We start from the raw sequence: 16,706 nt of genomic DNA, 5'->3' as shown, positions 1-16,706 counted from the left end.
TTCTTGTGCTAAATTCCACTGGTCTTCTGTGAGGTCTACAGCATTCTTGTCTTAGGAGTCCACTGGGATTAGTTACTTCCTTTCATCAGAGCACTTAATATTTATAGCAGGCTGAAATATGACTCTCTGAAGATATTAGGCCCTAATTTTTGGAACCTGTAAATGTCACTTTATTTGGGAGAAAAGTCTCTGAAGATGTAATTAAGAATCTTGAGATGTAGAGGTTATCCTGGATTATCTCAGTGGGATCTAGAATGTCATCATATATATCTTTCTAAGAGGGGCACAGTGAGAGCTTTTACACATACAGAGAAGGAGGCAATATGAAACAGAGCAGAGAGATTCCAAGATGGGCCTTGAGAACTGGAGTGATGCAGCTACAAGTCAAGGAATGAGGGCAGCCACAAGAAGCTGAAAGAGACAAGGAATGGATTCTTCTCTACAATCTCTGGAGGACATGCAGTCACTCCAATACCTTGTTTTTCATCTAATGATACTGATTTCAGACTTTTGGCCTCCAAAACTGTAGGGAATAAATTTCTGTGTTTTTAAATTTTTTTAATAGAAATGGAGGTCTCACTATGTTGCCCAGGCTGGTCTCAAACTCGTGGCCTCAAGTAATCCTCCTTTCTTGGCCTCCCAAGACACTGGAATTACAGGCATGAGCCACCACGCCCAGCCTAAGTTTCTGTTATTTTAAGCCACCAAAATTTGTGGTAATTTGGTATTTGTTTCAGAAACAAATACCAAATTCCTATTCCTATTTATCCCAAATTCCTCTGCATACAAAATTTTTATCGGCAGCATTACAATTTTCTCTAAAAAGATTTTGCAAAACGCTAACTGCCTGCTCTGTTTATTGAATCCTATGGTAGTGCAAGTCTGTGCTTCTCTCTCACCCTTTCTCTCCCTCTTTCCTTCTCTCTTACCAGCATACTCTTTGTTCTGACTTTGTGATGCTTTATTTTGGTCTGTTTCTGTGTTTTCTGTCCTTCTGAGACAAATTAGGAGTCTTATTCTTTTATCTTGTAAAAAAATAACATTATTATTGGAGGTCAAACGGATATGGATTTCCTAATGAGAAGAAGTGAGAATGTTCCCCATGATTGCAAAGGCCTGATGGTTACTGTTTCCTCATTTGATGTTTAATACCATAAAAGAAACACTTTCTTCCTGAGATGTCTTAACATTTTTTTCTATACTTGGAAATAAATGTGGGCATCTAGGATGAAAAGACCTGGGATTAAATCTCAGTTCTCACACTTCTTAATTGTGTGACCTCTTGTAAATTGCTTTGCTTTTACCTAAAGCCTTGGAATTTCTCATCTGTAAAATAGGGATAGCAGTAAGGTTGTTGTAAACAGTAGAGAAGTTAATGTATTCAGATCACTTAGAACAGTGCCTGGCCCATAGCAAGTGCTTGACAAATACTGCTGTTCTCATCATCACCATTATTGTCATTGTCTATCTTGAGGGCTGTACTGTCTTATCTGTGTCTCCATCTGAGCAGGGGCATTGACTTACCATCTCTTTAAATGGGCTCTCCTACTGTAAGTGGTAGGCCCAAGGAAGGACATGCCTTTCTTTTCACATCCGACCGGGAGGGACTGATAAAAGGCTTTCTGTCTGAGGTGTGTCTCATTTTTACTAGCCATTATTGTCTGTTGGAAACAATAATTTTGGTTGAATTACTTAAAATAATATTTGAATTTCTCAACTTCATTTTGTAGTATAGACATTCAGACAAAATTTTCACAAACCAGCTTTGAAATCAAGGGAATTATAATTTTGTTATATACATTCTTTCAACATGTATTTACTGAACTCCCATGGAGTGCCCAGTCCTGTACTAAGTCCTGGGGGCGTAGCAGTGAACAGAATGCTAAATCATGCAGGAAATCAAAGTCCTGGGAAGAAGTTTGGATTTTATCCTAAATACAGAGGGAAACTTTGGAAAGGACTTAAGCCATGGAGTTTTAGGAGTGTAACTTTATTTTTGCTTTTAAGAATATTTTAAAAAATTAATTGTGGTAAAAACACTTAACATGAGATCTACCCTCTGAGCAAATCTGTAAATGTAGAACACATTATTGTTACTTAGAGGTACAATATTGTACAACAGAATGTATTTATCTAGCTGGACTGAAACTTTAGTTTGTTAGATTAGTAACTCCCTATTTCTCCATCCCCACAACCTCTGCAAACCACTATTTCACTCTCTGATTCTATGAATTTACTATTTTTGATACCTTATATAAGAACACTGCAATATTTCTCTTTCTATGACTTCATTATTCCACTTTAGCATAATGTTCTCAAGGTTCATCCAGCTTGCCACACATTGTAGAGCTTCACTCTTTCTCTCCCTTTCTTTCTTTCCTTTCTCTCTTTCTTTCTTTCTCTCTCTTTCTTTCTTTCTCTCTCTTTCTTTCTTTCTCTCTCTCTCTCTCTCTTTCTTTCTTTCTTTCTTTCTTTCTTTCTTTCTTTCTTTCTTTCTTTCTTTCTTTCTTTCTTTCTTTCTTTCTTTCTTTCTTTCACGCTCTCTCTCTCCCTTCCTTCCTTCCTTTCTTTTCTTTCTTTCTCTCTCTCTCTCTTTCTTTCTCTCTCTCTTTCTCTCTCTTTTCTTTCTCTCCTTCCTTCCTTCCTTCCTTCCTTCCTTCCTTCCTTCCTTCCTTCCTTCCTTCCTTCCTTCCTTCCTTTCTCTCTCTCTCTCTCTTTCTTTCTTTCTTACAGAGTCTTGCTCTGTCGTCAGGCTGGAGTGCAGTGGCACGATCTCAGCTCACTGTTACCTCCGCCTCCCGGGTTCAAGCGATTCTCCTGCCTCAGCCTCCCGAGTAGCTGGGATTACAGGTGCCTGCTACCACATCTGGCTAATTTTTGTTTTTTCAGTAGAGACGGGGTTTCACCACATTGGCCAGGATAGTCTCGATCTCTTGACCTTGTGATCCGCCCACCTCAGCCTCCCCAAGTGCTGGGGTTACAGGCATGAGCCACTTAACATAATATCCTACAGGCTCATCCATGTTGTCACAAATGACAGCAGGATTTTCTTTTTTCAAAGTTGAATAATATTCCATCGTATAGTGTATATAAAGTGATATCACTGTATGTATACACAGACACATGTACGCACACACATAGATGGTCCCTGACTTACAATGGTTCCAATTAATGATTTTTCAATTTTATGATGGTGTGAAAATAAGATTTGTTCAGTTCTCTCCTTAACTTATAATGGGGTTACATCTGGGTAAGTCTCTCATAAGTAGAAAATACTATAAGTTAAAAATAAACTGTCAACTTATGGTATTTTCAATGTAACATGGGCTTATTGGGACATAATCCCATCGTAAGTCGAGAAATGTGTTAGGCCATTCTTGTGTTGCTATAAAGGAATACCTGAGACTGGGTAATTTATAAAGAAAAGAGGCTTAACTGACTCCTGGTTCTGCAGGCTGTACAGAAAGCATAGCACCGGCATCTGCTTGGCTTCTGGGGAGGGCTCAGGGAGCTTTTACGCATGGCAACAGGTGAAGCAGGAACAGGCATGTCACATGACAGGAGCTGGAGCAAGACAGAGAAGCAGGTAAACAGTCAGATCTTATAAGAACTCACTCTCATGATGACAGCACCAAGCCATCAGAGATTTGCCCCCATGGGCCTGACACCTCTCACCAGGCCCCATCTTCAACATTTGGGGATTACATTTCAACATGAGATTTGGATGGGACACATATCCAAACCATATCAAAGAACATCTCTCTCTCACACTCTCGCCTTCTCTCTCTCTGTCATCTTATATATAGAAAAATTATGTCATCTGCAAACAGAGACAACTTTCCTTTTCTATTTGGGTGCTTATTTCTTTTTCTTGTCAAATTGCTCTGACTAAATTTCTAGTATATGTTGAATTGAAGCAGCAAGAGTGGGCATCCTTGCCTTGTTTTTGAACTTAGAGGAAAAGCTTTCAGTTTTTTAATTTTAATTTTTATTTTTTACTGTTGAATGTGATGTTAGTTGTGGGCTTTTCATGTATGGCCTTTATAATGTTGAGCTAATTTCCTTCTATCCCTAGTTGGTTGGGAGTTTTTATCAGGAAAGGATATTAAATTTTGTCAAACACTTTTTCTGCATGTATTGAGACAATCATGTGATTTTTAGTCTTCATTCTGCTAATGTGGTATCACATTAATTGATTTTCATATGGTGAACTACATTGCATCCAAGTGATTGATCCTATTTGGTCATGGTGCCTGATTCTTTTAATATGCTGTTGAATTCATTTTGCTAGTATTTTGTTGACATTTTGCATTTATGTTTATCAGGGATTTTGATCTGTAGTTTTCTAGTAAAGTCTTTGTCTGCCTTTGGTATTAAGGCAATACTTTTCTTAAAAATTGAGTTTGGAAGTGTTCCCTCCTCTTTAATTTTTGGCAGACTTTGAGAAGGGTTGGTGTTAATGCTTGTTTAAATGTTTGTTTAAATGTAAAATTTGTTGGTGAAGCCATCTGATACTGGGCTTTTATTTTTGAGAGGCTTTTAATTACCTTCATACTACAGTCACAATGCTCAGACTTTATATATCTTCCTGATTTAGTCTTGGTTGGTTGTATGCTTCTCTAATTTATTCATTTCTTCTAGATTATCCAATTTGTTGGTGTACAATTATTTGTAGTAGTTTTTATAATCCTTTATATTTCTGTGGCATCAGTTTTAAGTCTCTTCTTTCATTTTTTGATTTTATGTATTTGAGTCTTTCCTCTTTTTTCTTAGTTAATATAGCTAAGAGTTTATCAATTTTGTTTATCTTTAAAAAGAACAAATTTGTCCAGGCACGATGGCTCACGCCTATAATCCCAGCACTTTTGGGAGGCTGAGGCGGGCAGATCACAAGGTCAGGAGTTCAAGACCAGCCTAGCCAATATGGTGAAATCCTGTCTCTACTAAAAATGCAAAACAAAACAAAACAAAAAATTAGCTGGCTTTAGTGGCAGCCGCCTGTAATCCATGCTACTTGGGAGGCTGAGGTAGGAGAATCACTTGAACCCAGGAGGTAGGGGTTACAGTGAGCCGAGATTGTGCCATTGCACTCCAGCCTGGGTGGCAGAGCGAGACTCCGTCTCAAAAACAAATAAAACAAAAATACCAAATTTTACTTCTATTTATTTTTTTTTCTGTATTTTCTATTTCATTTATTTCTTTTCTAATCTTTATTTCTTTCTTTCTGTGAATTTTGGGCTTAGTTTGTTTTCTAGTACCTTGATGTGTAAAGTTAGATTGTTTATTTGAGATCTTTCTCTTTTTTTAGTGTAAACATTTATTGCTATAAACTTCCCTGTTAGTGTTGCTTTTTCTGCATCTCATAAGTTTTGATAGGTTGTATTTTTATTTTCATTTTTCTTGAGGTATTTTCCGATTTCTTTTCTGATATCTATTTTGATCACTGATTGCTCAGGAATGTGTTGTTTAATTTCCTCGTATTTGTACATTTTCTAGTTTTCACTTTGCTGTTGATTTCTAATTTTATTTCACTGTGGTAAGAAAAGACACTTGATATGATTCAGGTTCAACCTTTTTAAATTTGTTAAGAGTTGTTTTGTGACCTAACCTATGATCCATCCTGGAGAAAGATCTATGTGCACCTGAGAATGTGTATTCTGCTGCTATCAGGTAGAATGTGCAGTGTATTTATGTAAAATCTGTTTGGTCTGTATTGTTATTCAAGTCTTCTGTTGCCTTATTAATCTTCTGTCCAAATATTCTGTCCATTATTGAAAGTGGGGTATTGAAGTCTCCTACTGTTATTGTATTGTTGTCTACTTCTTCCTTCAGTTCTGTCAGTGTTTGCTTTGCATATTTCGGTGCTGTGATGTTGGGTTCATATATATTTATAATTGTTAAAACTTCTTTGTATATTCACCCTTTTGTCATTGTGAAATATTCTTCTCTGTCTCTTGTGGCAGTTTTGACTTAACATTTATTTTGTCTGATATAAGTATAACCACTCTGTTCTATTTGGTTACCATTTGCATGAAATTTTTTTTCCCCATTCCTCCAATTTCAGGCCATATATGTCCTTCAATCTAAAGTGAGATTTTGGTAGAGACCGTATAGTTGGGTCTTGTTTTTTATCCACTCAACCACTCTATATCTTTTGGTTGGAATGCCTATTCCATTTACATTTAGAGTAGTTATTCATTGGAAAGGCATTACTACTGGCATTTAGTTAGTTGATTTCTGTTCATCTTTTAGCTCTTTTTGTTTATTTTTACTCTCTTGCTGTCTTCCTTTGTGTTCTAGTGATTTTTTGTTGTATTAATATGCTTTGATTCCTTTATCTTTTTTGTAACTTCTATAGGTTTTGTAGTTACCTTGGGGCTTATATAAAATATAGTAATAACAATCTATTTTAAGCTGATAAGTTAAATCATATATATAAATGCTACACTTTAACTCTTTCCCCACACTTTATGTTATTGTTGTCACAATTTACATCTATTTATATTGTATATATTTTAACATGTTTTTAGTTATAGTTATTTTATTTTTGTCTTTTAACTTTTATACTAGAATTGAAATTTACTGACCTATCACCACTACAGTAATATAGTATTCTGTACCTATCTGTATATTTACCTTTACCAAATTTTATACTTTCTTGTGCTATCATGTTGCTGTGTAGTGGCCTTTTGTTTGAACTTGAGGAACTTCCTTTAACATTTCTTGTAATGCAGATCAAGTGGTGGTATACTCCTTCAGCTTTTGTTTGCCTGGGAAAGTGTTTATCTCTCTTTATTTCTGAAGAAGAGTTTTGCCAGGTATAGTATTCTTGGTTGGGAGTTCTTTTCTTTCAGTGCTTTGAGTATTCCTCTCCCTTCTTACTGCAAGGTTCCTGCTAATAAAATACACTAATAGTCTTATAAGGGTGTTTTTTTTTTTTTTTGTATGTGACTAGTTACTTTTCTCTTGATGCTTTCAAAATATTCTGTCTTTGACTTTTGATGATTTGATTATAATGTGTCTACATTTCAATTTCTTGAGTTCATCTTATTTGCTGTTCTTGTTTCTTTTAGAACTGGATTTCTATTTCCATCCCCCGATTTGGGAAGTTTCCAGCCGCTTTTCTTCAAATAATGTTTCTGAACCTTTCTCTCTCTTCCTTCTGACACTCTCATAATGCAAATATTGGCATGCTTGGCATTGTCATGTAATTCCCTTAAATTTTCTTCCCTTTTTATCCCAATCTGTTTTTCCTTCCATAACAAAAATGCCATAGATTGTGTCGATTAAACAACAGACATTTATTTCTCACCATTATGGAGGCTAAGAAATCCAAGATAAAAGCACTAGGAAGTTTGGTGTTTGGCTGGGAGCTGCTTCTTGGTTCATAGGTGACCTTCCTCTTGTGGTGTCTTCATGTGGTAGAAGGAGCACAAAAGAGTTCCTGGTATCCCTTTTATAAGGATATTAATCTCACTTATGAGGGCTTCACCCTCATACCCTAATTACCTTCCAAAATCCCAACTCTGAATACTATCACATTGCAGATTAGAATTTCAAGTTATAAATTTTGGAACATTCAGTCCATTACACTCTTTTTCATTCATTTTTCTTTTTGCCCATCTCACTAAATTATTTCCAGAGACTTGGCTTTAATTTTGTTGATTCTTCCTTCTTCATGATTTAGTTTGCTATTGAGCTCCTCTAGGGAATTTTTCAGTTCAGTTATTGTGTTCCTTAGCTCTATGATTTCTGTTTGGTACTTTTTAATATTTCCTATCTCTTTGTTGAAATTTTCACTTTGTTCATGCATGGTTCTCTTGATATCAGGGAGTATCTTTATGAGAGTTATTTTTAAATCTGTTAGGAAAATCATATAACTGTTTCATTTGAGTTGGTTTCTGAAGATTTTGTTTCCTTGTTTGGAACATCTTTCTTTACCTGATTCTTTATTTTTCTTGACTTTCTGGCTTGAGGCCTGCCCATTAGATAGGGCAAGTACTTCTCCCAATCTTTATGGACTGGTCTTGTACAGGAAAAGACCACCATCAGTCATCCTGGTCAGAGATTCTCATGGCCTCTACTAATGCTTTCCCTGCCCAGAGAGAAGTAGACAGTTGTGGGTTTTGTTCACTCACTCAGTACTGAGCTGGATGCAGGGAACTATGGTGTCTATCAGCCCTATCTGCCATCTTCAGTATCCTCTGGGCAGCTACACTGTGCTGAATCCATCAGAGCTTTAAGGTTGGAGAGACAAATGGTAGCTCTTTAACAAGCCCCAGAGAAGCTGGAGCACTGGCCACATGGATTAATACTTTCCCTTCCCTGGAGAAAGCTGAGAGCTGAGATTTTTAATCTGCTCACTCAGTGCTGAGTTGATGGGGAGATCAGTGGTATCCATCAACCCAAGCTGCCATCTTCATTCTCTCCCAGGCCACAAGACTATGTCAGACTTGTCAGAACTCTAAGACTGGCAACATAGTAGATGGTCATCTAGGGAGTCCCCTAGAAAAGTTGGAGCATCACAGGAAAAGCAAACCAACCTTTTTTCTCCCCTAGGTAAATTGGGGAGCCGGGGAACCCTTCTTGATTATATGGCACTGCACTGGATGCAGGATCTCCAGCAAGAGGATGTTCCAAATCTACCTACTGGTGTTGCTGAGTCTAGTTTTGCATTCTTCCAGGGTACAGAGTCTTTCAATTAGTTTCTAATTTCTAAAAAATGGAATTTGTGAATTGTTGCTGAATCGGCATGCTTATGGGGAATAGAAGAGTCAAGGGTCCTACTCCACTATCTTGTTGATGTCACTCTTAAAAGGATTACTCTCATGGAATTAAGAAGACTGGAGATGAAGGAGAACATTGCTAGAGGGAGAAGGGTAATGAGATAAGTCAGTTATTAGCCATTGCACCAGTTCAGAGATACATAATAATGTATGGACAAGGGCCCCAGAACCATACAAGAGAAGTAGACAGAATATGTATTTGGGAGGTAAAATCAACAGGGCTATTGATGAATTGGATCTAAAGTCTGAGGGTAAGGGAGGGATCAATAATTATGTCAGTGTTTTAAAGTGATAATAAAACAGTTGTTTTAACTGATAAGATCAGTCGTGATTCTTGTTAGCAATTTTTACCGAGGCTTCTTTGCACGTAGGTCATATGCAGCTATAATATATAGCTATCTGTGTTTCTAAATCAGTTTGATTTGGCTCTAATATCAACGTTGTTTCATTACTTAAATAACTCTGCCTTGATTAGTACCACTAATAAAAGTGTTTTAAATTTTGATTAGGACAGTTAAACTTTGCTAATTCAGACTGATTGTATAATTGATTTAAAAGGTTTGAGTTATATAATAATTTCAAGAAAATAAGTTTTATTCCTTTGAAGTTCATAGAGCGTATCAGACTAGATTAAGGAATACTGTCAAGTAGAAACCCCATAGGATTTACTTTAATGGTTGATTAAATGGTTTTAGTTAGCACAGCAGTGTTTGTAATTTGTTTCTAAAATTGTTAAAATTTTTATTATCTCATAGATTAAACACATCCATATCAGTTTTATTTACATTATTTCCTTGGTAAGATCCTTTTAAAAACAGATAAAAACAAATGTTATCTCATGTTCAAGTTACTTCTATTTGTTATTAATGGAGTACCAATAGCAAAGCTTTACATTTTTATAACATCTCAGTCAATATTTAAATGTGTTCAAGGTATACAACATGAAAGAAATTTGCCTACGAATTGAAGCATGAACAGACTGCAAAGCATCTGTGATCTTGCTTATTGTTCTGTGTTATTATCCTTAGTAAACATTTGTGAATTAACGTCCATCCATGACACTCTGGCAGTCTTACTTGTTATCTCACAAGCAGGCCCTTCACAGTTTTTGACAGACATGTAGATAAACTACGAAACAATATTTGTGAATCTGACCTTAGGAGAATGAGGCTACTTCTCCTCCTCAGTGATGGAACTCTGTAGCCTTTGTGTTCTCCCACCTGAAACAAAAAATCTATGGGCCTAGGATTTCAAAAGCAAAGGTCTACTCAGGGTTCACTTGGGGGTGGCCAGTCCCAGAAAGCTTTTCTCTTTTTCACCAGAAAAGAATATTAACTTCCTCTCAGGCTAACGCAGGTTCAGATTTGAAGGTCATAAGGGCTTAGCTGATAATTAGTTTATTATTATTATTTCTGCCTTGACACAGCTTCTATTCTGGTAAAGGAGACAGATGCCACATAATAAACATAATATACAAGTAAAGTATATATAGTAGTTTAAACTAATAAATCTTGTAGAGAAAAGCAATGAAGCAAGATACTCCTTTGTAGGGAGTGGGGAGTGGGATATTCCATTTTTATTTCCAAATTAAATAAGTAATTAGATTTTCAATAAGTTATTTTGTCATATTAAAAATTGCAGGCCGGGCGCGGTGGCTCACGCCTGTAATCCCAGCACTTTGGGAGGCCTAGGTGGGTGGATCATGAGGTCAGGAGATCAAGACCATCCTGGCTAACACAGTGAAACCCCGCCTCTACTAAAAATGCAAAAAAATTAGCTGGGCGTAGTGGCGGGCACCTGTAGTCCCAGTTACTCGGGAGGCAGAGGCAGGAGAATGGGGTGAACCAGGGAGGCGGAGCTTACAGTGAGCCGAGATTGCGCCACTGCACTCCAGCCTGGGCGACAGAGCCAGACTCTGTCTTAAAAAAAAAAAAAATTGCAATAAACTGCACAACTACATTCATAACTACTGTTCCTGAGTGTCTACAGTATGGCAGATGTGGGCTAGATATTATATTTAATCATCATACTAATACAAATATTATAGCACACTTACTATGCTACAAACAATATGTTAAGCACTTTATGCAATGTTACCTCACCTATCTTACCACGCAGAAAGTGAAATAGAATATCCCTATTTTTCAGAGGAAAAAGTTAAGACTCTATGAGGTTAGGAAAGTTGTCCAAGGTGACACCATCTTTAGGGACAAAATAGGAAATCATAATTGAAGTCAGTCTGGCTTTGAAGCTCACAGCTGTTTCCTAGAACCTGGATCACCTGTCAAAAGTGTGATTCTGTCCTTTGTTTCTCCTGCCTCAACACCAGTAGCTATTTGTCTTTTTCTGAACATATTTTATTAATGCTATCATTTATTTATTTATTTATTTATTTATTATTATTTTTGAGACGGAGTTTCACTCTTGTAGCCCAGGCTGGAGTGCAATTGCTCAATCTTGGCTCACTGCAACCTCTGCCTCCCGGGTTCAAGTGATTCTCCTGCCTCAGCCTCCCGAGTAGCTGGGATTACAGGTGCCCGCCATGATATCCAGCTAATTTTTTGTATTTTTTTAGTATAGACTGGGTTTCACCATGTTGGCCAGGTTGGTCTTGAACTCCTGACCTCAGGTGATCTGCCAGCCTCGGCCTCCCAAAGTGCTGGGATTACAGGCATAAGCCACCGTGCCCGGCCTGCAATTTTTAATATGACAAAATAATTTATTGAAAATCTAATTACTTATTTTAATTTGGAAATAAAAATGGAATATCCCACTCCCCACTCCCTACAAAGGAGTATCTTGCTTCATTGCTTTTCTCTATAAACTTTATTAGTTTAAACTACTATATATACTTTACTTGTATATTATGTTTATTATGCCATGGCAAAGCTCTGAAGCCCTTCTGATGTAATCTCTGAACTTAGAGAAGGCAAATGCCTCAAGCTGTTTCTGGTTGTTACCTTCACTCCGAAGTGCATTTCAGATCATGACCAATATGCATGCACACACACATACAAGTGCAACAAAACTGTTAAAAACACTTATGCCTAGTACAGACATTGTATTCTGATATTTTCAAGTTTTTATTCTTCTCTTAAAAGAAAACCCGCCTCTGCCTCTCACAGTGCTGGGATTACAGCTGTGAGTCACCAAATCTGTCCACATACCAATCTGTCTCTCTTCCAAGGCCTGTTGACACATATGGTGCCATTCTGCAAATTAATAAATGATGTCCCCTCTGGATAGATGAATTACAAAATGGCATCCCTTCCTCCCACCTATTGAAGTCCAGCCCCAAGGCGTGCAACTCGGTCAGCATAACTCCTGACTGGAGTTTACCCCTATTTGCCCCTCTGGTATCTGGGTGAAGTGTACAAATTGCATGGTGACTGCATATAGCAGCCCTTCCTTTTTTCCCTCCCTTGCTGCCTCTCCCTTTATTTCTCTCTTCATCCTCTCCCTTTCCCTCCCCTCCCATTTTTTCTTCTCTCCTTTTTATCTTTTTCTTTAATTATGTTAAACTGGATGATCATCAAATAAATAATTGAGGAATTTAGGAAACAAGATTTTAATATTCCTTTTTGGAATTGTGGTAAAATATATAAAACGTAAAATGTACCATTATAACAATTTTTAAGTATACGGCTTGTGGCATGAAGTACATTCACATTGCTGTGCAGTCATCACTACCGTCTGTCTGCAGAGCTTTTTCATCTTTCCTAAATGAAACGATTTCTATAAAACACTACCCCTCACTCTCTCCTCCTCCGAGTCCCCAGAAACCACCATTCTGCTTTTTGTCTTTATGAATCGGACTGCTCTAGATACCTCGTATAAGTGGACTCATACCATAGTTGTCCTTTTGTAACTGGCTTATTTTATTAGAATAGTATCTCCAAGGTTCATGCATGTTGTAGAGTGTGTCAGAATTTCCTTACTTTTTAATGCTAATATTTCCTTCTATGTATGTACCAAATTTTGCTATTCCATTCATCCATTGGTGGACTTTTGGGTTGCTTCTACCTTTTAGCTATTGTGAATAGTGCTGTTATGAACACTGATGTACAGATCTTTGTTTGAATTTCTGCTTTCAGTTCTTCTGGGCATATACACAGAAGTACAATTGCTGAATCATATGGTACTTTCATGTTCTTGACCTTGGCTTTTTATGAATTGAAGTTTCTTGAAAGGTCTAGCTTTGATATGTTTTCTTTCAACAAAGACATAATACACATGTAATTCTTGTACTGAGTAATCCGAATCGAGTTCACTTTTCTCCATGTTTAACTTTGCCCTGTTGCATTCCTGACTGTTAATGATACCTTGGAAGATTCCATAACTTTCCAGTCACTTAGTTACTAAAGACTAGCACAGTCTGATTAAACACTCTAGGTTCTCCTCTCCACTCTTTCCCTGCCTCCTGGATTGGGTTTGACTGAGGAACCAGGAAGCGTGGGAGGATAGGGTCTGCTCTCCCATCAACCTCCCTTCCTGCCCCCAGGTTCTAGCTCCCATGTGGGTAGGAAGAAAGAAAGGGACAAGTGCTTACTTATTACCCCCTTTAAAAAGAATTCATATAGAGAGTCCCTTTATTAGATGCAACCTAGTCTCTCTATTTAGACACTCCTGCAATTGATTAGATCACTACTTGGACCCTGTTACTGAGATTTCTTGTGATTTCTTCGTTTTGTCTGTTGCCCCTAATTGATTGGACTGAAGCTGTTGGTGTTGCACACAGCCTATATAAGTTGATTTTTACATTTATCTTTTCAGAAAGCTAACTCTTGGTTTCATTGATTTCTCTAACCTGGACATGTTGGCATATACATATCTTTCCAAGTTCATTCCTGAGTCATTTTTCTGGATTCTCCATTGTAAAAATGCCTTTGGTAACCCAAATGCTAATAGCTTCTTAGGTCAGGAAACTTTGTGAATCCAATATATTTGGATTTTCCTTCTTTAAATTTTAGAATTTAAGCTTACTTCCCAGTTCTGGAAGTACAGCTCATTTCCAGATCTTAGTGCTGAGCACCAGAGTGAATTTTGGCATAGATTCTGACTTTCTGCTACACTGTGTGCTACACATACAGTGCTATCAAGTAGAGGTAGGCCAGGTTACAGGGAAACCAAACAGCATACAGTGTTATGAAATGCTGCACCTATGCAACTCCTTCTTCATGAACTGCTATAAAAGTAAGAGTTTATAAAATAATTTAGGCCAGGTGTGGTGGCTCACGCCTGTAATTCCAGCACTTTGGGAGGCTGAGGTGGGCGAATCATCTGAGGTTGGGAGTTTGAGACCAGCCTGACCAACATGGAGAAACCCTGTCTCTACTAAAAAGACAAAATTAACTGGGTGTAGTGGTGCATGCCTGTAATCCCAGCTACTTGGGAGGCTGAGGCAGGAGAATCACTTGAACCTAGGAGGCAGAGGTTACCGTGAGCCAAGATCGTCCCATTGTACTCTAGCCTGGGCAACAAGAGCGAAACTCTGCTTCAAATAATAAGAATAATAATTTAAAATGTTTTATAAAGATTAAAAACTATGACAAGAAAATCAAAACCATTTGAAAGTACTTTATCCAAAAAAGAAATACTATTGCCATTTTAAAAACATACATAGATATTATATCTATATTTGAGATACCATAATATATGGTTTTATGTCCTGATTTTTTAACCCAGTATGAATGTTTCTCTACATCATTAAGAATTATTTGAAGGCATGATCTTTAATGGACAAATTAAATTGTGTTATATTTATCATGATTCAGTTAATAATTATCTAAGTTTAGATGATTTATATTAATAGCAATATCTAATAATTATTCAGTACTTACTATGTGCTAGTCAGTGCTTTAATTCCTTACATATATTTACTCTTCATTTAATTCTCATAACACTTTTGAGATCCTCATTTTGCAGGCAAGAAAACTGAGGTGTAGAGAGGTTAACAACCAAAGTCTCACCTTGCGATTGGAAGTTGGTCAAGTTGTAATTGTTACTCTAGCTAGTCTGGCTCTCTAATTTGTAATCTTAACCAGTATCCTACCTGACTCACTGTATGATAAGTATCTTCTTGGGGAAAAAAAATCTTTATCTGCATTTCTGATAGTTTCTACTGGGTGAAATTTCTAGAGGTGAAATAACTAAGTCAAGAGCCAGGAAAATTTTTAAACTTAAAGGCATGTTGTCCAGTTGCCCTCCAGAAAGTTCTTACCAGTCCATGTTCACACCAATAGTGTGAAGAGCCTGCCTGTGCACTGACTCCCACCACTGTTGTTTAATTCCTCTTTAATAACCCTGAATTTGGGATCTCCCAGAATGGTTAAGATAGTCCAAGGATCCAGGGCTCCCTTAAGAACATAGAAAATCCAATTTTATACAAATGTGGAGTCATTTGTATGTATACCTCAGATAATACTACATCTTTGTTTTATTGGTCCATACATAAACGAACTTCCTTATCTCATCATCAGTAGATGTGAGAAATTGCTAACATGAGTATGTACTAAGACTGTGTCAAGTCTCACACCTGTCAAGGGTGCCTTTCAAAATGCAGCCCTATTTTGACAACTGCTGTCATGGGTGGTATTTATGGTGTTTTCTCAGGCTTTTAGGCAGTTGGAAGTAATTTCCCGTTAATGATCTTATACTGCTCTTTGGTTTAAAAAAATAGCATTGTAAAAGTTTGTCCTGCTCACATATATTTTTCCCTTGATTAGCATTATAGAATATACACAAAATGTTACACTGCATTTGCATTTCCAGGTAATAGTAACTTTTGGTGACCCTGGTTTTTATCTTTTGAAGATAATTTCTTTACTACCCCCAGTGAACAGTGATATTATCAGGCAGAAATCCCCCAGGCTTTTTAATAGAAAAGTTGAAAAAAATTCCATGGAAATATCACAGGGAAAAGGATTTTGGTAATTTCTACAGTGATCTGGACAACTTCGATGAGGAATTGAAAATATTCCTTGTGGCTGTATGAAAATTAATCGCTCATCCTTCGCTGGCACTTTGGATTAGCAATTTGTCATCACTATTTTCTGAAAGAATCTTGATTGAATCAGATGTTTCACTGTTCTTCATTAACTGCTTGGACTTTGAATTGCTTTAGATTCTAAGAAGTACATAAATCAGGCAAGAAGCTGGTAACCTGGAGCAAATAACAAATGCACACTTACTGTGAACTATCTGGAAGCCCGTGTTGGTTGTGATTCCTTTTATTTTTATTTTTAAGCGTGACTCCTGGTAGAAGCTTTGTCTTGAACACAATGCTGTTGTTAATAGCGAATGAAATGGCTGGAACTGTGCTGGGGGAAAAAAACATAGGCTGAAGGATTTATAGCAGACCACTGCAAACCAAATGTTGCAATTATCTGCAGCTGAAAACAAGTAGCTTTTAATATGTCCATTTGGCCTAGAAGAGGGAGGAGAATTATAGACCATTGCTCTTTCCTCTCTCATTCTCATACTCTGTCTTCTTCTTTATGTAGTTTATCATCCATAATTTCAGGATGTATTTTGCTTCTTTAAGCTGTTTTATCTGAAGGCTTATGAGGTCACTCATGTGTGAATTCCTTTGTTAGTCATCTCACCTTTTGCCTTGATGATAGAAAATTGATCAGGCCTAAAGTACAAGTTCAATAGACAACCCCCTTGGTCCTTTGTCTAGGAGAATAGCTACCATTGAAGGCCATGAGCAGGTTGCTATTAATATGACAGCCTGCTCTATCTCCCACTGTAATTTATAATGAAATACCTAATCTCCATTATTTTGATCCAAGCAGGCGATCCCATGAAAAAGTCTTTTCATCCAGTTCCCAATGGCTGTTACATGAGAAATGGCAAACCAATAATTTTTGTCAAGTTTTTTAAGCCAACAGAAATGCTTTTCCACTGCTACAGTTTCAA

At 37.1% G+C, this 16,706-nt stretch overlaps 1 long non-coding RNA gene across 3 annotated transcripts in view; it reads left to right on the top strand.

The window, feature by feature from the left end:
• The window catches only part of LOC103221188 (uncharacterized), a 766,285-nt gene that overhangs the window by 177,173 nt on the left and 572,406 nt on the right, over nucleotides 1-16,706 (top strand). The window lies entirely within an intron of this gene.

This window comes from Chlorocebus sabaeus, chromosome 15 (genome assembly GCF_047675955.1).
Source record: "Chlorocebus sabaeus isolate Y175 chromosome 15, mChlSab1.0.hap1, whole genome shotgun sequence".
Taxonomy (NCBI): Eukaryota; Metazoa; Chordata; class Mammalia; order Primates; family Cercopithecidae; genus Chlorocebus; species Chlorocebus sabaeus.
This window is presented reverse-complemented; position numbering and strand designations above follow the sequence as displayed.